Here is a 27421-nt window from a genome sequence, read left to right on the forward strand (position 1 = left end):
TGTAGAGTTGTCCTCTGTTCCTACTGTCCTAATTTTTTCCCCCACAAATGGTTGCTGAATTCTGTCAAATGCATTTACTGCAACTGATATAATGATGTGGTTTTTTTTCTTTAGGCTGTTAATATGGTGGATTACATTAATTGAGTTTCAAATATGGAACCAGTCTTGCACCCCTGGAGTAAATGGTACTTGGTAATGGTGTATAGTTATTTTTATATATTGTTCAATTCAATTTGCTATTAATTAAATTTTTTTTTGGTCTACATTCGTGAGAGATGTTGATCTCTAGTTTTAGATTTTTCTATTGTCCTTGTCTGGTTTTGTTTTCAGTATAATACCTGCTCCATAAAGTGAACTAGAAAATGTGCCCCAACTCTCTCTTTTATGGAAGAAATCATGTAGTACTGGTGTTGCCTTCTTTAAGCATTTGGCAGAATTCCTTAGTAAAATCACCTGGGCCTATAGATTTCTTCTGTGGGAGTTTAAAAATTACAAATTGGACTTCTTTAATAGTTATAGGGCTGTTCAAAGTATCCATTCTATATTGGGCGAGTTAAGGTAGTTGGTGTTTTTCAAGAAATAGGTGCATTTTATCTGAGTTTTCAAATTTATGGGTAGATATTCTTTTGATGGATACAGAGTATGTAGGAACATTCCTTGTTTCATTCCTGATACTGGTAATTTGTGTTTACTCTTAGTCTTGCTAGTGGTTCGTTGGTTTTATTGTTTTCAAAGAAGCTCTTTATTTCACTTTCTCTATTTTTACTTTTAATTTCATTGATTTCTGCCTTTATCACTATTATTTCCTTCCATTTGTTTCTTCTGAGTTTATTTTGCTCTTGTTTTTCTAGATTCTTGAGGCAGAATCTTAGATTACACATATGTTGATTAGATTCTGTTGGTTGTTGGCGTTGATGAGTTCTTACTGATTTTAGGTCTATTCTATCATTGAGAGAAGGGTGTTCAAGTCTCCAATTGTTGATGTGTCTATTTCTTTAAATTTTCTGTTCTCATATTTTGAAGCTGTCATTTGATGCTATACATATTGAAGATCACCATGTCTTCCAGGTGAACTGACCCATTTATCATCCTGTCTGGTAACTCTCTTTGCTTTGAAGTCTGCCTAACCTGATATTAATATAGCCACTCTTGCTTTAATTTGATTAATGTTTGCATGATGCATCTTTTTGTTTTTTAGCCTTTTAATCTGCCTACTCTGACTGTATCCAAAGTTTCATTTAGATGATATATAGGGTTTTTAAAAATTCACTATGCCAGTCTTTTAGTTGGTGTATTTAGACTATTCTAATATCAGTTATTCTTTTTCTCAGTTTTCTTATTATTGACTTCTTGTGGGTTACTTGAACTTTTTTTTTTTTAGAATTCTATTTTGATTTATCTGTAGTGTTTTTTAATGAATGTCTTTGTATAACTTTTTAAGTGGATGTTCTAGGTGCTACGTTATGTATACATAACTTATCAGTCTAGTGGTGTTGTCATTTTACCAATTTGAATGAAGTATAGAAATCTTGCCTCAATACATCTTGCCCTTCTTGTTGAAAATAGAATTTTCTTAAGTACTTCCTCTAGAATTATATCAGACCATGTAATAATTTTTGCTTCAACCATCAAAATTAGTTTAGAAAATTCATGTGTAGGAAGAGTGCCTATTGTAATTACCCATACTTTTCCTTACTTTGTTTTCATCCTGTTCATGTCACAAGTCCCCAAGACCACCCTCAGGTTTGATATTCACTAGGAGGAATCATAAGACTCATCATATACTTGTATGCATGGCTATAATTACAACAAAAGGATTCAAGGCAAAACCAATAAAAGGAAATGGTATGAGAAGCAAAGTCTGGAGGAAACCAAGAATAAGCTTATAATAATCCTCTCCCAGTGGAGTCACATATGACCCACTTAATTCCTCCAGCAATGACTTGTGACAACATGTGTTAAATGTTTTCTAACATTGAGGCTCATAAGAGGCTCAGTACCCCACTTTTTGAATTGGGGGCTGGTTACACAGGCACTTTTTGTCTAGCACATACCAAAATTCAAGATCCTAGAAGGAAAGCAGGCGGACAAAATAAACCACAGTCTACGTAGTTTTAGGCACAGTGAGCCATTAATATCAGTTCTGGTAATGGTGCCAACCTTCTGAAATGCAAGATTCTGGTGACGGCCAAAGGATAATCTAGCAAGTAGGACTCTAAGGATAGCAGTCTTAAGTTTGCAATGTTAACTCTTTACTGCATAGATGTTCCAAGATTCCTTCTTTTATTGTTTCCTTTTTGTTTATAAAATTGCCTTTACTCATTCTCCTGGAAAGAAATTCTCAGTTTTTCTTCATCTGAGAATGTCCTGATTTCCCCTTCATTCTTGAAAGATATTTTCATTTGGTAAAAGATTCAGGGTTAACAATTTTTTTCTTTCAGCCCCTGAAAAACATCGCACTCCTTCCATCTAACCTCTGTAGTTTCTGATGAGAAATCCACCACCATTTTAATAGTTTTCCCCTTTAAGAAATGTGTTTGATTTTTTTTGGGGGGGCGGGGGGAGCTGCTCTCAAGATGTTTTCTTCATTTTCAGTCTTTAGTGTAACATTTCTGTTCCCTTCTTTCCTTTTCCGTATATTTTTTAGTATTTTCTTAGTGGTTACTTTGCAGATTACGATTAACATTAAATTTGTAAAAATCTACCAATTTAGTTACAAACACTCTGCTCCTATACTTTTCTATCCCTCTCCCCTTATTTTGTAATTGTCACAGATTACATCCTTATACATGTATGCCTATTAACACAGATTTATAATTTTTTGTTTGTCTTAAACCATATAGAAAAAGCAAAAGTTATGAACCATACAAAAATACAATAATACTTGCTTTAATATTTTCCTACAAATTTACCTTTACTTTCTACAGTTTTCTTTCTTATAGTTTAGAGTTACTGTCTAGAGTCTTTTCATTTTGGCCTCAAGCATTTTTTGTAGAGCAGATCTACTGTTCATGAGCTCTGTCAAGTTTTATTTATCTGGGAGCATCTTAATTTCTCCTTCATTCTTGAAGGATAATTTGCCAGATATGAAATTTTGTTGTCATTTTTCTTCTGAGACTTAAATATGTCATTCCACGGACTGGTGGCCTCTATGATTTCTGATGAGAAATCAGCTAATTAATCTTATTGAGGATTCCTTGTAGGTAACAAATAACTTCTCATGTGCTGCTTTCAAAATTCTGTCTTTAGGTTTTGACAATTTCACAATAATATGTCTTGGTGTAAATCTTTTTAAATTCATTCTACTTGGAGTTTATTGAGTGTCTTGGATATATAGATTTATGTCTTTTATCAAATTTGGGGAGTTTCTGGATATTGTTTTCAGAAATTTTCTTCCTCTCCTTTCCCTCTGCAATTCCCATTATGTGTATGTAAGTACACTTGGTGGTGTCTCACAGGTCTCTTAAACTCTTCATTTTTGTTATTATTTTTTCATTTTGTTCTTCAGAATGGATAATCTCAACTGAAGTATTTTTAAATTCACTGGCTCTTTATTTTGCCTGCTTAAATATGCTGTTGAACTCCTATAACACATTTCACTTCAGTTACTGTACTCTGCAGCTCCAGGATTTCTATATGGTTCCTTTTTATAATTTCTCTTTATTGTTTGTTAGTCTCTACTGCTTCAAACATTGTTGACCTAGCTCTTTTAATTCCATGTCCATGGTTTCCTTTAGCTCTTTGTGCATATTTAAGATAGTTGATTTAAAGTCTTTGCGCTTGGGCTTCCTCATAGACAGTTGGTAGGTAGGCAGTTTAAAATGCCACCGTACACTCCTGTCACAAAGTAGGAGCTTCTTTCTTCACCAAATCTTCCAGTTTTGACTAGATTCCAAAGTTCTACAAAAATTAATTTTGACAGTTTTTGGCAGCTCATTAACTGCTTGTGGAAGGGTACAGAGCCATGAATTTCCCTTACTCTGCCATTTTTGATGTTGCAGAATTATTTTTTTTTAATTGTATGATCCCACTAATATGAAATATCCAGAGAGACACAAAGCAGGATAGTGGCTGTCAGTATCTGGGGAGGGGAGCAAATGGGGAGTGATTGTTTAATTAAAAAATGCTTGAACTAGACAGAGGCGATAATTGTACAACATTGTGAACATACAAAATGCAACTGAATTGTACGTTGTAAAATGGTTAATTTTATATTATGTAAATCTCACATCGACAAAAAGTTTTTAAGTCACTTTCAAGATGTGTTTTTAAGGGCACTTTCCATATCCTAGTAGATGACCAAAAATAACACTTTCAACAGATTAGAAACAGACTATTCTCAGGGCTCTCGCCATCCTCCATACATTCACTAAGTATCATCAGAATCTCCCCCATGTTCCTTATACTTCCTGGTGTCAATACTCTGATGTAGAGTCAGGCTCCATGTGGGCTTAGTACATGGAAACTTCCTGTATTTCACTCTATCTATGACCTTTTCCCTTTATCAATTCTCTGACATGAAACAAATCAAGAGTTTCACATTCATCGTATTTATAGGATTCTCTGTACCCTTATGAATTTTCACTTGTAGATACTCTGATGCTTGTTAAGTTGTGAATTTCGACTATAGACTTTTCCAAATTCATGACATTTGTGGGGTTCTATGGGCTGAATCATGTACTCCCAAAATTCATGTCAAAGCCTTAACCCACACTGTGTCTGTATCTGGAGATATGGCCTCCAAAGAAGTAAGCTTAAAGGAGGTCATAAAGGTGGGGCCCTAATACAATAGTCTGGTACCTTATAAGAAGAGGAAGAGACCAGGGCTCACTCACTCTGTCTCTGCCATGTCTCCTTTGAACATACAGTGAGAAGACAATCATCTGCAAGCCAGGAAAAGAGCCCTCACCAGGAAATCAACTGGCACCTTGAGCTTAGATTTCCAGTCTCTAGAACTATGAAAAATAAATTTCTGTTGTTTAAGCTACTAGTCTGGTATTTTGTTATGACAGTCCTAGCAGACTAATACAGATTTTGGTACTAAGAGTGAAGTGCTACTGTAACAAATATCTAAAACTGTAGAAGTGGCTTTGGAACTGTGTAGTGGGTAGAGGCCAGAAGAGTGTGGAGGTGCATGCTAGAAAAACTTGAGATTGACATGAAAGGACTACTGGTACGAATACAGTATTCTAATTTTTCCTCCAGGCAAAAGCCCTTAGTAGAAATGCCTAAGTGTCATATTGTATGTATAGGTCAGAATAGTTTATATAATTCAGATATGATACATAACACAATATCTGGAAATGCAATTTAAATAACCCTAAAATATGTTATTTTTATGCCTCAATTAACAAACAACAAAACAGATCTATTTGTTCTTTTATTCTTTGAAAATAAGTTAAGATTGTGGTCTCTTTATGAAATAAGTGTGTTATGAGTGCCTCACAGTCATCCAGGTGTAGAAATTTCATCTTAAAAAAACAGCCACTCAGAATCTCATGCCCTGGCATCAATTTTTCATGAGGAAATGAATCAAAGGGAAAAAAAACATGTATATGAGAGACATTGGTCATAGGATGAAGTTCAGGATGTGTGGGGATCCCACAGGAAATGGTGGAATAGGAAAAGTAAACTGGTTTGGTGTTCCATTTTGGCTTCTCTATTAACATCATAAACGATAAAGTGAAACATACAAAAGAAAAGCTTTCCCTGTTACCTTAGGAAATATTCTGAATTACATGCACTGTTTTCTCGCAAAGGTATAAAAGGTTTGAGGAACACACAGCTCTCAACGATGGCTGATAACATCAAAACCAATCATTTTTAATTAATACAGAAACAGGCAAATATCCACCACATGAATACAGTATTAAGATCAAGTTCAGATCTCCTTACAAAACAAATCTACATTTGACATACTTCTAGGATAGGCAATACAAAACTGAATTAGCACAATTGACACTATTTTGCATAATTAACATAGTCAGCACAAAAGTGGTCCATCCAGTATCTGTTTAGGTGGTCAGTAAATGTTAACTCCATTCGATTATGAAAATTCCCATACTGCCTAGTCTTAGGGATTAGAAAATCATTCCTTTAGGACATATATTCACTCAATTACTATTACTTCCAAATCCTTGATTTCAATATGGCAAATTCCTTTTCAAAATACTTCAAAGCTCAGCTTGCTCCAAGTTCAAGTCCACACTCCTCCGCCTGGCTTTCAGGAGTCAGGCTGAACTGTCTCCAACCAGGCTCAAAGCGGGTGAAGGCAAAGCCTTCATGGGCCAGGCAAGTAATGAGTGAATGAAGCAGGTGCCTTGGACTTGGGGTGAAGAGGAGCAAGGAATATGACTAGACTGTGGAGACACTAGTTGGCTCCAGCTACTTGTCATCCGCCAACAGTGTGGATTAAGGACAGTGGGGAATAATCTATTCTCAGAGAAGTTGGCAATCCAGACCTTTAGATGTAATCTTCCAATTTTTAAGTGTGGAAAACTCATTGAAATAAAAGCATGGGGCCGGCCCAATTAATCCATCCATGAGTCACAAGCAATAGCAAGTAACACCCTCACCTCTACAAAGAGAAAACTGATGTGACCAAAGGCCACTGGCTGCTCCAAATTTCCCATATGGTGAAGGACAGCCTGCCAGTCACTCAGTCTCTGAGATGCACTAAGTTTCCTGTCCCATTCCCACAGGAATGCCTTCCCTTAGCTCTTCAACTTGCTAAATCCACCAGGGGCAGCTTGGTCAACTCCTTCCTCAAAAGCCTTCCTTCAATTTGTTAGGCCCTGGGAATTGCTGGGCACATATGCAGGAATGTGCTAAATTTATATTTTGACTATGCTGATCACAATTTACTGCTTGGTAAATGCTTAAGTCATGAGTGAAGCAGAGGTGTCTGAGAAAAGGCTCCAGGTAAGATGGGCCACACCTCCAAGATAAGAGCTAGATATGGCTTAGTACCAGCAAGAAAAACATGATGGGTCCATCCTGCAAGAACTAGAAAGAAATTTCAGGACTTACCTGGTCCCTGGTTGTCAGGAGCCCTGGGGTCATATTCCTGGTCTGCTGAGTGCTCTTTCTAGAGAACAGTCAAGTTGCAGAGGCAGAGCTGGGGAAAGAGAAGTGAGGGTGTGCTTGGGAGGAGTACCCTTCCATCCAGCCTCCTAGTTCAGGAGGAGTAAGGGGAGCTATGAAAGGCAGGTTGCAGAGAGCACAGAGAAGCTTATTTTTAACCAGTGTCCTATAAAGAAGAACCTCAGAGCTGGGCCAGCCGCAGGCTCGGCCTCAATGTCGGGTTGGGAAATGAAGCCCCCAGCAGTGGGGTGAGATTGTCACTGTGTGGACACTATTAAAAGGAAAAGGACCTCAGAGTGGCCAGAGGTGAGCACTCACACTGAGAAATAAAGTGACCTATCACAGTGAAAACAGAAGCTCCCTATCTACATCTGCCCTGAGGCCAAAGGATAAGACCCGGGAAATTCAAAATGGAAAGCACTACACAGAATGTAGATTTTGAGGGAGACCTGAAGCACGTTGGAAGCCTTATATAACTTGGTTCCATGATCCCTTCTACTTATATATCCAAAATTTGATTCCCAAGATGTGAAATGTGACTTGAAATTTAAGAATGGGCAATCAGCCAATGAACCAGGTGCTCAACAAATCAATTTTATTAAAAAAAACAAAAACAAAAAACTTCAAGAGGGGAAATTTTCCTTAATTCAAAGCTACTTAAGAAATAAACCATTCTTCGAATGTCATCTATAGGCCTTGTTTGCACAGATGAACATTTGGGGGACTATAAAGGAGAATTCAATATGAACTGGGTATTAAATGATATTAGAGAATTATTGTGAATATTGTTAGATGTGATCATGATATTCTGAATGTAGAGAAAAACAAGTCATTATTAAGTAATCGAAGTACTGAGAGTCGAACTGACATATTTGTAATTTTCTTAAAATTTTTCAACAAGTTAAAAGCATAAAGAAGAGGGGAGAGAGAGAGAAAGAGGAAGGAGAAGGGGAAGGAGGAGGGGGAGGAGGAGGTGGAAGAGAGGGAGAGAAAGAGAGCACACATACGTACACTCTTGTGGAATAAAAGGAGACAAAGAGATATCCATTAAATGCAATGTGTGGACCTTGTTTAGATATTTTTGAGGCAATCAGAGAAATCTGAACACTGACTAGAAATTAGATAGCATTAAAGAATAATACTAATTTTATTAGGCTTAGGTTAAGAATGGGCTATGGCGACACTCTCTGCAAATAATTTTGGCTATGCTTAAATAAAAAATGCAAAGTCTACAATTAACATCATATTTAATGGTGAGAAACTAGATGCTGTCCTCCTAAGATCAAAAACAGGCAAGGCTGTCCCCTTTCACCACTCCTATTCCATATCATACTAGAATTGCTAGCTACTGTAAGAAAACAAAGGAAATAAAAGGCATATGGATAGGGAAAGAAGAGATAAAACTGTCTTTGTCTGCATATGACTTGATTGCCTATGTAGAAAATCCCAAAGAATCAACAAGAAATTTCTGGAACTAACAAGTCATTATATCGAGGCTGCAGGATACAAGGTTCATATACAAAAATAAATTGCTTTCTTACATACCAGCCATGAACAAACAGAATTTGAAATTAAAACCATTACAATAGTCATATGAGCTCCCAGGAAAGTGAAATACTTAGGTATAAACCTTTTAAAAATTTGAATCAGATCTATATGAGGAAAAGTATAAAACTCTGCTGAAAGAAACCAAAGATCTAAGTAAATGGAGAGATAGTCCATTTGATGGATATGGAGACTCAGTATTAAGATATCAGTTCTTCCCAACTTGATCTATACACTCAACGCAATCTCCATCAAAATCTCAGCAAGTTACTTTGAAGATATCCTCAAATGGTTCTAAAGTTTATATGGAAAGGCCAACACAATACTAAAGACAAACAGTCGAAGACTGACACAACTGGATTCCACAACTGACTATAAGGCCACGGTAATTAAGAGTGTGGTATTGGCAAAAAAAACCCAAACAAACAGAGAGCACAGCAACAGACCCACACAAATAGAGTCAACTGATCTTTGACAAAGGAGCAAAGGAAATTCAACGGAGAAAGGATTATCTTTTCAATGAATGGTAATACTGAAACAACTGGACATCCACATGCAAAACAAAAAAAAATCTGGACATAGATCTTACACCTTTCACAAAAATTATCAAATGGATCATAGAACCAAAGGCAAAATGTGAAACTATAAAATTCCTAGAAGGTAACATGAGAGAAGATATAGGTAACCTTGGGCTTGGCAATGTCTTCTCAGATGTAACACCAAAAACACAATCCATGAAAGAAAAAAATTGGTTAAGCTAGATTCTGTTAAGCTAAAAACTGTTCTGCAAAAGATGCTGGTAAGAAAATAAGTCAAGCCATAGACTGGGAAAAAATACATAGGTATAAATACATAGAAAAAAAGTAAGTGAAAAAGAGAAACAGAATCATAATCATAGGTAAGAAAACTTACTATGCCTCTCAGTAAGTAAAAAAATAAGTTGACAGTAAATCAGTAAGAAAACAGATTTGAAAACACTATCAGGCAGTATTGATCCAATCTACATTTATACAACTTTAAAGCCAAATGCAGAAGGTGCACACAGAATGTTTACCAAGGTAAATGAAATTCTGAGGTATGTAAAACCAATCATCAATTTCAAAGGACTAAAATTTAAAAAGAGTATGTTCTTTTCCCAAGATGGAACTGAAGTAAAAATAAATAACAGTAAGATATCTACAAAGACCTCCATATTTAGAAATTAAGCAACACTAGTCTAAAAGGGATACGGATGAAAGCAAATATTCCAAAGGACATAAAGAAGTGTTTCGAACTTAATGATTATAATAAAATGATTCTAATAAAATCAACATATCAAAACATATCACAGTGAATAATGCAAATATCTTTTAGGATATGGGTTTTCAAGTTTGGGGGGTAAATATCCAGTAGAGGGATTGCTGGATCATATGGTAGATTGATTCTTGGTTTTCTGAGGAACCTCTATACTGTTTCCTATAGTGGCTGTACCCATTTGCAGTCCCGCCAGCAGTGTATGAGGGTTCCTTTTCCTTCGTATCCTCTCCGACATTTGTTATTACTTGTTTTGTTGATTAAAGCTATTCTAACAGGCGTGAGATGGTATCTCATTGTGGTTTTGATTTGCATTTCCCTAATAGCTAGCGATATTGAGCATCTTTTCAAATATCTGTTGGCCATTTGTATGTTCTCTAGCATTATTCACAGTGGCCAGGACATGGAAGCAACTGAAGTGTCCTACGATAGATAATTGGATAAAGAAGCTGTGGTACATGTATACAATGGAATATTACTCAGCCATAAGAAGAGACGAAATACTGCCATTTGTGACAACATGGATGGACCTCGAGATAATCATGCTAAGCGAAATAAGCCAGACAGAAAAAGTTGAAAATCGCATGATATCACTTATATGTGGGATATAAACCTAAAAGCAACAAATAAACAGGACAAACAAACAGAGACTCATGGACATGGACTGCAGACTAGTGATTATCAGAGGGTGGGGAGTGGGGAGGAGCGCGGAGGTAGATGCAGTAAAGGAGGTCAAATGAAGGGGGATTAGGGGGAGGGGGAAGTGGGTAAAGGGGATCAAATATATGGTAGCTGAAGGAAACTGGACTTTGGGTGATAAACACACAATAGAATATACAAATGTCAAATTATAATGTACACTTGAAAATTATATAATTGTATTAACCAATGCTACCCCAATAAACTTAATTAAAAAACATATCACGACTAACCAAATTTGCGATACGGATCTGTTATGGGCTGTACTATGTTTCCTATCAAATTCATATGCTAAAGTCCTAACCCCCAGTACCTTAGACTGTGACTTCATTTGGAGACAGGTTCTTTAAAGAAGTAATTAAATTAAAATGACATTATTAGAGTGGGCCTTAATCCAATATAACTGATATCCTTATAAAAAATTTGAATACAGACAGTTCCAGAGAGACCACGTAAACACAGGGAGAAGGCCATCTACAAGCCAAAGAAAAACCTCAGAAGAAGACAAAACTACCAACACCTTGATCTTTTACAGCCTCCAGAATTGTAAGAAAATAAACTGCTATTTAAGCCACCAGTCTACGGTGCTTTGTTATGGCAGTTCTAGCAAACCAATACCACAGTTCTAGTTTTTCTTTAAGGGAAAATTATAGCTTTCAATGCACCAAAAAAAGAAAAGTTTTAGTTTACAAAATTAATTTATAAAATCACCTAGCACCTTAAGAAGCTAGAAAATAAAGAGGAAAAAAAACTATAAAGAAATTAAGCAAAGGTTGATTATTTGCAAATATTAAAATTGCTAAGTCCCAGGCTTGAAATTGTAAAAAAGAATCAGAGGAAAATCTTCATGACATTGGAATGGGCAATAACACCAAAAACACGAGCAACAAAAGCAAAAATAGACAAATGAGGCTACATTAAAAACTTCTGTGCAGCAAAAGAAACAATCAATCAACAGAGTGTAAAAGCAACCTACAGAATGAGAGAAAATAGATGCAAACCATATACCAGACAAGGGGTTAATATCCAGAACATATAAAGAATTCCTACAACTCATTAACAACAACAACAAAAAACCCTGATTAAAAATAGGCAAAGGACTTGAATAACTATTTCTCCAAAGAGATACAAATAGTCGATAGCACATGAAGATGCTAAACATCACAAATTATCAGGGAAATGCAAATCAAAATACAATGAGATACCACTTCCACCTGTTAGAATGGCCATTATTGAAAAAGCAAAAAATATCAAGTTTTGGCAAGGATGTGGAGACACTGAAACTCTAATGTACTATTGCCAGGATTGTAAAATGGTGCAGCCACTATGGAAAACAGTAGGAAGGTTCCTCGAAAAATTAACAATAGAATTATCATATGAACTATCAGATGATCCATCAATTCCACTTCTGGATGTATCTCCAAAGGAATTGAAAACACTATCTTGAAGATACATTTGCAGAACCATATCAGCCAAGATGTGAAAGCAATCTATCTATTGACAGATGAACGGATAAAGAAAAAGTGGTAAATACAAGAAAAAGGAATATTATTCAGCCTTTAAAAAGAAAATCCTGTCTTTTGCTACAATATGGATGAACCTTGAGGACATTATGCTAAGTGAAATATGCCAATCACAAAAAGAAACATGGCATTATTCCACTTATATGAGGGATCTAAGTTAATAGAAAAGGAAGTAGAATGGTGGTTACCAGGGGCTGGAAGGAAGAGGAAAAAAGTTCTTGATCAATGGGTAAAGTTTCACTCATGCAAGATGAAAATGTTCTAGAGATGTGTTGTACAACAATGTGGATACAATTAACAATACTGTACTGTACATATAAAAATTGTTAAGAGGGTAAATATGTTATATTTCCCACAAAAAATAGTAAAAGAGGATCAATCTATAATAAAAATTGCTAAATCCATAGAAAGAGTGATTAAATAAAAGTCAAATGATCAGTATCAGGATTGAAATAGGAAACATTACAAATTATGCAGGCATTAAAAGGGATGCCTATTAAAAAAAATAAAACCATTGGCTCAAAGTTCTAAAAAGTTAGATGAAATGGACAAATTCCTTGTTATCAAAACTAAAATAGAAATTTGGAATATCTCTACGTCTGCTAAAGATATAAAAATCATAATTTAAAACTTTATCAGAAAAGTCCAGGATCACTGATTAATTCATAAAATATTTAAGTAGGAAGAGAAGGGAATACTTCCCAATTCACTTTATGAAGCCAGCATAACCCAAATATCAAAATCTGAAAAAGATATTACAAGAAGTAAAATCACAGACCAATATCTTCATGAAAAAATCCTTTAAAAACATCAGCAAGTCGAAACGAGCAATATAAGGATAACACATCATGAACATGTGAAATTTATCTAAAAAATGCAATGTTAGTTTAACAATTGGAAAACAATCAATGTAATTATTTTCATTAACAGAATAAAGGAAAAATATCACCTCAACAGTTGCAGAAAAAAACATATGACAAAATTCAAAGGTTATGCATGATTAAAAAATCTCAGCAAACTAATAGAAATGTCCTCAACTTAATCCATAAGCATCTGCAGAAAAACACCTAGAGCTAATGCCATACTTAATGATAAAATAGTAAATGAATTCCCTGAAATCAGGAACAAGGAAAGGATATCTGATCTCATCAGCTTTAAGCAACATCTGATTTACCAAGACACTATATATGCTGTGAAATAACTCCCAACTTACAAGGATTGACATTATACATAATTTGTTCTTCGATCTGAGTGGAATTAAATCAGTAAAAATAAGTTATCTAGAAAAATCCCAAATATCTGGAAATGTAATTGAGACTGGGTGAAGAAATACTGGATTTATCGAATGTAGACAACTCTCTTGATGATTTTCATTATAAAGGGGAGCAGAGAGATGAGATAACTGAAGGAAGAAATCATGACTCTCTTCTGGTCAAAACCCTGCAGCGGGTCTCACTGACCACAGAACGAGATCCACACCTATTATCTTGGCACTCATGGCCCTCCCCAGTAACAGTCCAACCCCCTTGCCCACTCGAGTTCCCATCACTCCCCCAACAAACATCTCTTTCCAGGCAGAAAGGATAACCTCTCCTATCTTCGCAGCTGGGTGCCAAGCAATTACCCAGGAGGAGTCAAGAGCCAGACGAGGTCCCTGAAAGAACCATCTCAACACCAGCAAGGCAGCTTGACGGTTGGATGCACCATGAGAGCCTTAGAGTCCTCATGTATACATCCTCTAGGACTGAAAGGGACAGTGGGAGTAATTCTGCCAGAGAATACTCAGAAATCTTTGCCCTGGTGAAATATCTGAGCTAGTTGGTTAACAAAGGTGAATGTGTGAGGCATAAAAGCACGAGGGAATAAAACTGCATGGACTGGAATAGAGTCCCATGTGGCTATAAACAAGAGTCCAGCTGAAGGGTGAAGGATGATTCTGGAAAGCCTGGTTGGGGTGGGGGGCAGTTCAGAATAGATACACTCTTCCTGAGCACTATGTGCCAAGCACCCTCACCACTTCCAAAGTAGGATCACGTTTCCACCTCACAACCCTAACACTGCTATTAGCCTTGTTTTACAGATGAGAAAAGAGGAGGGACACAGATTGAAGGCAAATGCCCAAGGATAGAGTCATACCAACAGAGCCTCGGAGTCCGACTTCAAAATCCGCAATAGAGGACCCTTTTAAAACAGAAAGATGAACTAGAACAGGGGAAAGACAATAAGCTGAGCAAACATAAAGGTGAGGAGAAAGGAAAAGAGGAGGAAGAATTGACAAGACTTAACAATTCATAACATTAGTGGACAATCTGGAAAACACAAGGAGGCCAGAAGAACTCTGAGATCATGCAGACTGTGCCAAGAGGCAGAATCCTGCCATTAAAAAAGATCAGCAGGGCCAGACCGGGTGAGTAGAAAAGCGAATGGGGATAGAGAAGGCAGATTTCCACTATGGTCCTGCACACACCCCTTAGTTGGGTTGTTGAGAGCTAGATTTGAACTGTAGCAAAGCATTTAGAGAATTTGAGAATTTGACCAGAGGAGGGTCATGATTTCTTTCTTCAGTTATTATCTCATCTCTCTGCTCCCCTTTATAATGAAAATCATCAAGAGAGTTGTCTGCATTCGATAAATCCAGTATTTCTTTACTCAGTCTCAATTTCATTTCCAGATATTTGAGATTTTTCTAGATAACTTATTGTTACTGATTTCTTATTTAATTCCACTCAGATCAAAGCACAAATTATGTATGTCAATCCTTATAAATTGGGAACTGTAGCAAGGCATTTAGATGACATTAAGGAATTTTAGTTAATTTTGTTGGGTGTAACATGTGATTTAAAAGTTGTTTTCTTTAAAGTCCTTATTCAAAAGAGATGCAAACAAGTATTTATAGGTAAGATGTTATCTGGGATTTGCTGCAAAATACTTCAGCAGCGACAACTAAAAGAGCAGAATGTTGACAACTGCTGAAACTAAGTGAGGGGCACCTAGGAGCTCTTACAGTATTCTCACTACTTTTGGCTGTATTTGTAAAATTTTCATAATTTTAAACTTAATGACTTATCTCCCTTCACACCCCAAAATAAGGAAAAAAGAAAAAATCTTAAGGAAGTGAGGAAAAAACTGCAAAGACTAGGTGGTCTGATTCCTGCCTTCTATTGGTGTCATTAATGTCATCAACAGAAGTTAATGTCATTAGAGAATGAGACCAAGGATCAGGAGAAAGTGAACAAATGTTTTATTTTTATTAGCATTAAGTATATGACATGAACTTGAAAAATAGAGCACCTCCTTTTGAATTTCCATTCAAACTTTGAAAGCTAAAGAACAACTAGCTCCAAGACAAAAGGTACTACATCATTTCCCTCTCTATAAAATGAGAATTTTACTACTTAATGTACAAGATAGCTGAGGAAATAAACTATGGCAGTGAACAGAAAGCATACAGCCAGCAACATAGGACTACAGCTCTCAAAACACTTCTCCTCACCTTTGTTTTGCCAGCACTCCAAGGACCTGAGAATACTGTTGGGTGAATGTCTGAGAGGGAGTTCCCTGTAGATGTTGGGAAGCCTCTGAATGAGGTCGGAAGGCTGTGACTCTTCAAGAACAGGCCTGGCTTCAGGGTAAACCACCTGCAGCTCTGAGCCCAGAGAGCATATTACACCCAAGATATCAAGGCCAAGAAAAGCAATGTACCCTCTCCATTATGAGCAAAGACACCACAGGAATATAGGGAAGTGCTGCCCACCTGAGATAGGGCTGCCAGGCCCTTAGGAGTTCTCCCTTCCCTAACAGGCAGCCCCTCTGGATCCGGGGGGTGCACGGGATGCTCCAAGGAAGACCTGGGCATAAAAAGCAGCTCTGGTCTCAGGATTCTCTTCCAGCCCAGCTGGTAGGGTGGAAACCCCCAATCCCGTAGCTGGGGTCCTCTTCACCAAAGTATTAGAACCAGGAAGGGAAAGACGGCCAGAGGGGCAGAGTCAGGGTTTTAGATCAAGCCAGCATGACATCATCTTTCATGTGCCTATGCGTTTAGTAAAAACACAAATTAACGTTACTGAGCACTTAGCATGCGCCAAACAAGTTTTACCTCTTTCCACACTGAAGACAACTTCATGAGAAAGGGTTAGACCTGTGTTTGAACTCTGACTTCAGGCCCGGCATAGGCCCCTGGGGAGAGACAGTGCTCAAAGAGAAGCACACTTGGGATTGCTGATTTGGGCGAAAATGACAGGTTCTCATTGCTAAATGGTGAATCTGAGTGATGAATCCATGGAACCTCATGGCTACTTCTGGGTATGATTGTAATGTTTTCATAATGAAAAGTTAAAAATAAGAACTTAAGTGTGGATGTCTTACACGCCCCCCCCAATCCCCAGTAATTCAGGGGGTCAACTAGCAGCCCCATGGGGCTGGGGAAAGTTCTCTGCCCCGTGAGCTCCACTTCACTTCACCCCATGCTCAAGAAAGTCCCGACGCCGGAGGGAGCTGTCTGGCCACAAGGATGTCCCAAGCAACCCAGGATGGCAGACTCCGTCAGCCTTTCGAACTTGCCAGGGGCTCGAAGTTCGCTGACCCGGGTCGCTCGGCCCCAGTCATCCTCCACCTCCTTCACCCAAATAAGTCTAGGTGTCTGCCGCAGAACAATGCTTCCCCCAAAACCCGAATCCTCGGGGCCAAGGAGCGCCTCCAACCACCACGGTGGGCATTATCCAGCCTCGCGCCCCCATGAACCCTCAGGACGTAAGCCGCACGCCCACAGCTGTGGGGATGTCTGCTCTGAGCCAGGGGTGCCGGTGTCCCCCAAATCACCCTAACTATTCCCGGCCTCTCCAGGCCAGGACGTTGGGCACCCAGCCCCCGACCGCGCCCGGAAAATCAAACTCAAGGAACCCGCGGTCAAAGCGAGACTTCTCCAGCCCTCTCTATCCCGGTTTTCCCGACCCTCCTTTCCTGGGCGCCGGCTGCCAACGCAGACTCGCTCACCACAAGTGCGGAAGGACCGTTACCACACGCCAACCTACCCCCCGGGGCGTGGTAGAGCGCTACCCACAGTGCCTCTGGGAGGAACTACAATGCCCACAATGCCCCGGAGCGCAGACTACTCTACCAACAGAGTTCCCATTCCCACTATGAGGCGGAGCTGGCGCGGAGCGGGGGTGTCACACTACCCACAACGCCCCGGGGCGGGACTACAATGCCCGCGATGCCCCGTGGCGCGGTCCCGCGCTACTCAAAATGCTCCGAGGGCACGAGATTAAGTTAGGCACATTACCCTGTAGTCCGGGATTACGCTACACACAGTGTTCCTGGAGTGGGGTCTGCAATAACCACAATGTCCCCGAGAGCCGGCGCACACTACCCAGACTGCAGCGAGATGGACTATACTCCCATAACGCTCCAGGGCGCATGTCGCCTTCCCAGAGAGCCCTACTGGACTTGGTCGTTCAGTGAGGGCGTCTGTAAATCAACCCCTCGATTCCATTGGAGCCCGCGCTCACGTGTCAGAATTAGTCACTTGGGCTCTGGGAGAAATTGTGGAAAATCAAGCAAGTAAAATCAAACTGCCCTGGGGTTACATGGTGGTTCAGGTGAGCACTAAAATCGTTCTTATTGAACTTAATATAGAGTCCTTGTAATTTTTATTTTTTTTTTAAATGAAGAGATGTTAGTTACCTGGATGTGTATTTGTCCTCTATCCTGCAAATTCATCCTCGTGTTTTTACATTTAAATAACAGCATGTTATTAAATAACAGCAAAAAATGCAAAAGGTACTGGAATTTTTCTTTGTTAAAGAGAAGATTCTGAAGCTTTTTTTTAATATAAGAAAAAATTAGGAAAAACTAAACGTGAAGACATTTAAAGCTACAAAATGACATTAATATAACAATCATCGATTAGATGAAACAGAATAGAAAGTTCAGAAACTGATATATCAAAATCATTATAAAAAGACACACTTCTAGGAATTTGACAGAAGTTTTCAAATTACTTCCTATTTGCTTCTGCCTAAAATGAAGTAACAGGAACCAGATTTAGCCTCTTCTCTAAAAATAATTTAAAAAGGAAAAGATATGTGAAAGAACAGGTTTGAAGCCATTGGACAGAAGCCAGTGAAGAGCAGTGAACCCAGAGTGATGGGTAAGGAACCAGGTGAGCCTTTGAACTGCCCCATGGAGAGAAATTTCAGGTCCCAGGACAAAAAAGGGAACCCAAGAGAAGGGTCCTCCTTAAGTATCAGTTGAATACCAACCAACAAGTGCATGTGCAACCCCCAGGACAGAAACACTAAAAAGGATTAGAGGGAAACACTGTGAGTTCACATAGGGCCAGGGTTAGTGCTTGTTCCCACCAGAGTGGCAATCTTCATATTTCACAGTGTGGAGTAAAGTACACCAGGTCCTCAAATAATGTTTCATTCAACATCGTTTCATTTTAATGCTGTTGAGAAAAAAATTGATTATCAGTCACAGGCAACTGTGTGGTTTGCACGTTCTCCCCATGTCTGTGTGGGTTTTTTCCAAGTATTCCAGTTTCCTCCCACATACCAAAGATGTGCATGTTTGGTTCATTGGTGTGTCTAATTTGTCACAGTTTGAGTGTGTGTAAGCATACCCTGCAATGGAAGGGCATCCTGTCCAGGGTTGTTTCCTGCCTTGCACTCTGAGCTGCCAGGATAGGCTCCAGCTGCCCTCGGCCCTGAACTGGAATAAGTGGGGTGGAAAATAATTTTCTTACTTGTGTTTATTAATCGTTCTTAAATAGATGTATTGCTCACATTTATTACAATGTTTAATATTAGAAGTGTTTTAGGTCTTTATTTAGAAACTTGATGTTTTTGTGACCAGAAATATGTCGTAGGAACTTAACTCTTGTTTATATTAGTCTATAGTAAAATTGGTTTCATTATGTGTCATTTTGCTTAAAGTTGCAGTTTCCAAGAATATATCCACGACGTTAAGTGAAGACTTACTATACTCAAAAGGGTTTTGCCTTAATAGTGGAACAAAATTAGGACCAAAGCTTGATTGAGATAATTTTTATATTAAAATTGGGAAAGAAATATGTCAAATTTGTTTCAGAAATCTTAAAAGTTACTTTCATTTTTACACGAATTGCATGTGCAGAATTATACATATTCTTATATAAATAAAATTTTAAACCTAAATTGAAGGTCTCCCATAAAATTAGCTGTGAATTTAATATAACACAATTAAAAACAGCATTTGCATATTTTCAGTACCACAAAGTAATTCTATTACTTATCTGGATGACTATATTGGTGATATTAATCAAGAAAATGGTGATAAATAATAAAGCTCAATTTGCTTTATTACTAGCATTTTAAAATAAAACTATAATAATCAATGTGACAATGATAAAAGTCAGCTAAACAGAACCAAAGGGAAAGTCAAAGTAAGTAGGAGGGAGAAAGTGGGGGAGAAAGAAAAGTAAGGAAAGTGAGAAAGATGATTTCAAATCAGTTTGGAATGCTCGAGAAAATAGTTATTTGGGGGACATTATGCTAGTTCACAAAATAAATATAAAAAGAGAAATCAGAGATGTAGTATGATGAAATATAAATGATTTTGAAAATATTTTGTAGTATGGAAGGCCTTTGCATGTATCATACCACAGCAGAGAGCATCAAGAAAATGACTCAAGACAACAGTGCAAGGACAGGTGTGCTCATGCTCATCAGAAGATAGCTCTCTCTCAACTCTCTGGGCTGAAATCCAACTGAAGTGACTGAGTGCTATCAAGTGAGAAAAGGGACATCTTTGTAAACTCTTTATTGGTGGTTTAATCTTTGAAACGGCAGAAGAAAGTTTGAAAAATGACTACTAGCTATGGTGGCACTAACTTCTTAAATTCCTCCAGGAATGCAGTACTATTTGTACTTTTTTCCTAGGTAATAACAGTTCTAGTGGTTCCACTTGGCTTTTTCCACCATGGTAGCCCTTATTCCATAGGTCAGAAAATTGATGTAGGAATGCCTTCAGTAACTGAGTATATCTATTGCAATTATACATTCTAGGAGTGCATAAATGACCTCAGGATGGGTTTGGGGACCACTAGGCTCATTGTGAGATAGACTTGATCTAAAACTTCATCATGTGACCTCCATAATCCACTACTCTGACTGGTGGACTACAGTGACATTTTGAGTCGCCTATAATTGACATCAGTTTGGAACCAGTGTCCAGTAATCCCCAAAAGTTCTGATTATTCCCTTTTTCCTAATGTACTGTCACCCTGGTAAAGGCCATAAGTCCATTTGGGAAAGGCTGAGAGAGTTTATTACTTCTGGATGTGACAAGAAATGCTAAAGGGAGTCCTTCAGTTGGAAATGAAAAGATACTAGACAGTAATTTGAATCTGTATGAAGAAATACAAACATTAGGTAAAAGTAAATACATGTGCAATTATAAAAGCTAGTATAATTGTAATTTTGGTTTGTAACTCCATTTTTTATTTTCTACATGATTTAAGAGACATGCATAAAAAGCAATTATTCTGTGTTGCTGGGCATACGATTTATTAAAACAGATGTGGCAACTAACAAAAGAGGTAAAACTGTATAGGAACAGTTTTTGTATGCTATAAAAGTTAAGTTGTTATCAATTCAAATTAGATTTTTATGACTTTACATGTTAAATGTAATCCCCGTGGTAACCACAAAGAAAATATCTAAGGAATACACACAAAAGGAAATTATAAGGTAATAAAAACATTTCGCTACAAAAATTAACAGAGAAAGCTGTAATAAGGAAGAGTCAAGTCTATAAGGCATGTAGAAAACAAATAGCAAAATGGAAGAATTAAATCACTATCAGTAATTACTTTATATTTAAATGATTAAACTCTTCAATTAAAAGAGAGATTGGCAGAATGGATTTAACCCATTTCCTGTTTGCCCCAAGAATACTTGCTGGTGATGCTTGTGGCTACAGCATTTACCCCAAGATAACTCATGGATTACAGTCCTAACCTTACCTCCAAATTTTGCCATGAAATATCTTGCATTTATTATTTTTGCATTGCTGTAGTATATCGATAGTCTTTGGAAACAAATGATATCATTCTATGTATAGAATTTTGTTTTCAGTAGTGGTATTTTCATTTACAAAATACAGTAATTCCTGATCACAGAAAATGTTAAATCCTAGAAAACGTAGGATTCCTACACATTATGTTAACATCATTCTCAAACAGTTATTAGCCTAAGATGCATTTGATAAATCTGATTTATGCATACGTTTCTTACATTAGGATTAGAGACAAGTTCTGTTTAGAAATAACTCCAAGAACAGTTTTTATATTTTATTTTCACATCGAAAACCAGTCAGATTTGCTTCAGCTTCAAAGAACGGGTTTATGTAAAATTAACACTGGCAGTGAGCTGCACTTTTTTTTTTCTAAACAGGAAATAGGTTAAAGAAAGCATGATCCAACTCTATATTTTCTATAAGACTCACTTTAGATCCAAAGGCACAAATAGGTTGAAAGTGAAACGATAGTAAAAAATATTCCATGCAAATAGTAACTAAAAGAGAGTTGGGCTTGCTATGCTAATATCAGACGAGGTAGACTTAAAAATTTTAAAAAGGTTACAAAAGGCGACATTGTATATTGTTTCAATAGAGCAAGATATCAAATTATAAACATTTATATACCTAATAACAGACCCTCAAAATATATGAAGCAAAATAGGCTTCTACAATAGTTGGAGACTTCAGTACCCCACTCTCAAGAATAAAACAACCAGACAGAAGATAAATAAGGAAATAGATGACCTGAACCATGCAATAAACCAACTAGACCTAATACGTATACAGAACACCGCCCCCCCCCCAAAAAAAACAACCAGAATACAAATTCTTCTAAAGTACACCTGGACATTCTTCAGGTTAGATTATATGTGAGGCTACAAGTCTCAATAGATTTTAAAAATGGATGTCATATAAAGTATGTACTCTCATCACAGCAGGATGAAGTTAGAAATCAATATCATAAGGAAAACCGGAAAATTCACAATATGTGCAAATTAAACAACACACTCTTAACAACCAATGGGTAAAAGAATAAATCACAAAGGAAACTCAAAAATCTAAAGATGAATATAAACAAAAATACAATATGCCAAATTTATGGGAAATGCATAGCTTTAAATACCTACATTTACATCTGCATTAAGATGCAGAGGGAAATTCATAGCTGTAAATGCCTACTTTAAAAAGAAGAATGATTGTACTATTCATGGTGGCCAGGACATGGAAGCAACCAAGTGTCCTACAATAGATGATTGGATAAAGAAGCTGTGGTACATATATACAATGGAATATTACTCAGCCATAAGAAGAGATGAAATACTGCCATTTGCGACAGCATGGATGGACCTTCAGATAATTATGCTAAGTGAAATAAACCAGACAGGAAAATGTTGAAAACTACATGATATCACTTATATGTGGGATATAAACCTAAAAGCAACAAATAAACAGGACAAACAAACAGAGACTCATGGACATAGACAATAGACTAGTGGTTACCAGAGGGGAGAGGGAAGAGGGGAGGTAGATAGAGTAAAAGGGGTCAAATATGTGGTGACAGAAATCTATGGGCGGTGAACACACAATGCAATGTATATATATGCCTTACTGTTGAATTGCACGCCTGAAACTTACTGTATTTCGTTAACCAATGTCACTATAAAAAACAATAATAAAAAAAAGAAGAATGATTGAATTCCAGTCAAGATGGCGGGCCAGGTAAAAGCAGGGTTCCCCTCCTTCCATGACCGTGTTAAAATTATAACCAAATTATAAATAAAAACAGCTTGGAGAACCACCTGCAGTCTAGCTGATCGTAACACATACATCTGAGGATATAAAAAGGGACAACATTGAGTCTAGTAGGAGGAGCTGAGACATAAAGCAGGCTGGTCCCACACCCATGCCTAGCGGAGAGTGTGGCTGCAGAAGTCCTTCCTGAAGGAACAAGGGGGCCTAGCCGCACACGAGATCCCCAGCCCAGGGTTCCAGTCCTAGGAAGAGGAGTTCCAAAATCTGACTGTGAAAACTAGTGAGGACTCTGGCTGTCTGGGCGAGATGGAAAAAACCTGAAAACTCAGATGTCTCTTTAAAGGGCCTGCACACAGACTTGCTTATAGACATGCCCTGGGCTCCAGTGCAGGGTCAGCAGCTCGGGAGGCACAAGAGACATATAGGGAAAGACAGATGCGTGGCACTGGGGCAAGGGCTGGAGGAAAAGCTGCTATTGCTCTTTCGTCAAGCACCCCTTTGGGGCAGTCTATAGGTGGGTGCCATCTTGCTTGTGCCTAACCCTCCCCTCCACGCAGCCAATTCTGAAGCTGCTTTGGCTGGTGAGATTGGCCCGCTCCACCCTGTGTCTCCTTGGGGTCCTGCCCTACCCAGTCCACAAGTTGTCTGTGCAGCCTTTTATGGAGCCTCCAGCCTCACCCCTGCAGCTTCCCTGGGCCACATATTTATTAGGAGGCAGCAATCCTTAGCTCATGTGGCCCATGCACAGCCCATACATTTTGGGAATAGACTTGGTGGAGAGCCACTGGTGCCAGTCCGAGCTGCACTATCTCTTGAGTGGGTCACGGGGGTCTGAGGGCCTGAGGACAGTGGCAGACTTTGCTGTGGTCTGAGACTTTTACAGAAAGCTGCAGATTCAGCACTGGCATGAAACCTAACTCTGCATTGGCTTGGTGAAATTCGTTTGCTTTACCCCTGTGACTACCTGGGTCCCCAGCCCACCTAACTTGCATACCACTCAAAGGCTCTTCCAGCTGCAGAGTCATATAGGCAGTTGGCAGGCAGCCCCAAGCCTTGAGATGCACTGGTCCTTTTGCTAAGCCACCCGAGGCCTGGTACTGGGGTCAAACAGCTTGCAGCATGGTCTCTCCCACTTGACTCCAGTTCCAGCATAGCCTTTGTTTTAAAGTCCATTTTATATGATATCCTCAAATCACTGTAGCTCCTACCAGGTAGCCCTGAGGAATCAAAGGCAGTAGCTGACCTTGGCCTACATGGAGACCCTCCCAAAAGGCTACAGAACCAACACATCTGAAAGCTGGTGTCAGACCACAACAGAGTACAAGCTGACTAGCCCCATAAGCAGCATACCCTAAGGGTGGTCTCTACAGGTATGAGACTGCTAGGGTGAATCCAATTCCATGGGGTCAACCCCTACACGGCAGCTCATATCCTGAGGGCATGGCCAATCCCCACAGCTAGTCAGCCCAAGAATCAATCATATCCACTGACGAGCTACCAGCAATCAAGGCATAGCTACCACAGGAGAACACACACACCAAGAAAAGGAAAACACTCAGAGCCCCCGATGCAGGTGATCAGGGAGACTGCACCACTGGACTACACAGGGCACCTACTACATAAAGCTACCTGGCCAAGTCTAGGAGACAACAAATCTTCCCAATACATAGAAATGAACACAGAGAGGCAACTAAAATGAGAAAACAAAGTAACATGCTGCAAATGAAAGAACAAGAGAAAACCCTAGGGAAAAAAAAAATGAACGAAATGGAGGCAAGCAACCTACCAGAGACAGAGTTCAAAACACTGGTTATAAGGATGCTGAATGAACAGGGGGAGAATAGATGATCTCAGTGAGGACTTCAACGGAGAGTAAGTAACAAAAGGACATAGAAACCATAAAAGACAAGCAGTTATAAATGAAGAATACAATAACTGAAATGAAGAATATACTAGAAAGAATCGACAGTGGATTAGATGAAACAGAGAACCAGATCAGCAAGTTGGAAAAACAAATAGAAAAAATTTAAAAATGAGGATAGTTTTAAGAGACTTCTAGAACAACATCAAATGTACCAACATCTGCATCATGGGAGTGCCAGAAAGAGAAGAGAGAGAAGGGATTGAGAACCTATTTGAAGAAATAATGACAGAAAACTTCCCTGACCTGGCGAAGGACATAGACATACAAGTCCAGGAAGCGCAAAGAGTCCCAAACAAGAGGAACCCAAACAGATTCACATCAAGATACACCATTGTTAAAGTGCCAAAGGTTGAACACTAAGAAAGAATCCTAAAAGCAGCAAGAGAAAGACAGCTGACCTTCAACAGAAACTTTGCAGGCCAGAAAGGATTGGCATGAAATATTCAAAGTGATGAAAAACAAGAACCTACAACCAAGACAACTCTACCCAGCAAGGCTATCAATTAAAACTGAAGGTGAGATAAAGAGTTTTCCAGACAGGAAAAAGCTAAAGGTATTCATCACCAACAAGCTAGGATTATAAGAAATGTTAAGGGGACTTTTGTAAAAAGAAGAGGGGAAACACCATAAATATGAATTATAAAATGGTAATAACTATGTACCTATCAATAATCACTTTAAATGTAAATGGATTAAATGCTCCAATCAAAAGACACAGGTTAGCTGAGGGATAAGAAAACAAGACCCATACATATGCTGTCAATAAGAGACCCACCTCAGATCAAATGACACACACAGACTGAAAGTAAAGGAATGGAAAAAGATATTTCATGCAAATGGAAATGAAAAAAAAAAAGCTAGGGTAGTGATACTTATATCATATAAAATGGACTTTAAAACAAAGGCTATAAAAAAATGGCATAGATGGGTAACTTTGGAAGATGACAGACTAAGTAAAAGCAGGGTTTGTCTCCTCCCAGGTCTGCACTGAAATTGTGACCAAATTATAAAGTAATCAGCGTGGAGAATCACCTGAAGTCCAGTTGATCATAACAACTACATTGATAATATAAAAGAGCCACATCAAAGCCGGCAGGAGGGGCAGGGTCACAAATTGGGCTGGACCTGCACCTGCGGGTGGCGGAGGATCATCAGGAGAGAGCGAGGCTGCAGAGGCTCTCCTGAAGGAAAGGGGGTTCCTGGTCTCTTCTGGGGGCTCCCCAGCTCAGGGAAAAGGTGATTCCAATAACTCTGTAGAAACCAGAGGGGATTCTGGCCGTCTGGGTGAGATAGAAGGAGACCGAAACCCTAGACGTCCTTTTGAAGGACCTGTGCAGTCTTTCTGACCTGCGGACTCTCACCTGGGACACCTGTGGTGGGTCAGAGGCTTGCTTGGGATTCATTCTGAGAAAGTCTGCATTGCCTGGCTCTAGGGTGAGTGCTAGAAGGGCAGCCACCGTTGTGCCTTAGTCCAGCCTCCCCACAGGGTAATCTATAGACTATGTTAGTTTGACTGTGCAGACAGGGGTCAGAGGGGATCAGCCTGTCCCACCCAACCTGCAGATTGCTTGGAGCATTTGTTGCTGGATGGCTACCAAGCCCTGCTCTGATTCAGGGCCGTGCATTCCCATTGGGTGACCAGTGCTGTGAGCCCCATTTCCGAGATAGTATCAGGCAGATCACTGTTGCCAACATGAACTTGGGTGGATATCAGGGTCCTATGAGCCAGTCCCAGGCAGGAGCTGGTCTTGCTGTGATCTGGGTCTTATGTGGGAGCTCACGAGTTACCAAAGTTGCAGCAAGACTGAGGCTGTATTGATCTTACTGCCATTGTCTCTCTGAGACCCCGCCCCAACCTATCCACAATTTGCCCCAGGTGGCCCATTGACAGTGAACTGCCATAGCCCTGCCCCTCCCCTCCCGTGATCTAATCCACACAGGCAACAAACTTGGGCTGGCACAGGGTGGGCAACGCACGGAAATCAACGGCAGGCAGAACTTTGCTGCCTGCAAGAGTTGCAATATTGTGTCCAGTGAGCACAGGGGTCTGTGGGACCACCCCAGACAGCATCTGGTCTCACTGCGATCTGTGTCTATAGCGGGAACGGCCAGGCACAGAAGTTGCAGCAAAACTGAGGCTGTATTGGCCGAATGGACCTTGTCTCCCTGAGATCCTGTTTTACCCAAGCCACAAAGTGCCTGTAGCCCATTGACAAGCAGCCTCTTGTGCCCTGCTTGGTTCTGAGACTGTGCAGTCAGTGCAGGCAATAGACCTAGGGTAGCACAGTGAGCGCATTTCAAGGAAAACAGTTGTGGACAAACCACTGCCGCCCGTACGAGCTGCAATATCTCCTGAGGGGATTGCAGGGGTCTGTAGTGGCCTGATGGGTCCTTGACTCCCTGAGCTCCTGCCCCATCCAATACACAAGGTGCCCGTTGCATGTTGATAGGCAGCTGCCCCCGCTCTGGGGTAGTACATTTAGACCCAGGGTGGATAGCAGTTGACCTTGCTACAAGTGCAAACTTGTACAGGGAGCCACAG

The 27421-nt window shown here is 39.2% G+C and overlaps 1 long non-coding RNA gene across 2 annotated transcripts; it reads right to left on the bottom strand.

Annotated features, from left to right (window-relative positions):
- Window positions 1-1552: 1552 nt before the first annotated feature.
- Window positions 1553-17362, bottom strand: LOC111735559. Of its 2 annotated transcripts, none has more exons than XR_002778840.1 (3): window positions 17136-17360; window positions 7030-7117; window positions 1553-1755 (listed from the first exon to the last, which is right to left on the bottom strand). It is a non-coding gene; the product is annotated as an uncharacterized LOC111735559 (long non-coding RNA). The 2 variants fall into 2 exon arrangements; XR_002778841.1 differs by lacking the exon at window positions 1553-1755 and adding an exon at window positions 3137-4081 and having other exon boundaries at window positions 17136-17362.
- Between the last annotated feature and the right edge of the window lie 10059 nt (window positions 17363-27421).

This window comes from Pteropus vampyrus, unplaced genomic scaffold (assembly GCF_000151845.1).
Source record: "Pteropus vampyrus isolate Shadow unplaced genomic scaffold, Pvam_2.0 Scaffold1000003289, whole genome shotgun sequence".
Taxonomy (NCBI): domain Eukaryota; kingdom Metazoa; phylum Chordata; class Mammalia; order Chiroptera; family Pteropodidae; genus Pteropus; species Pteropus vampyrus.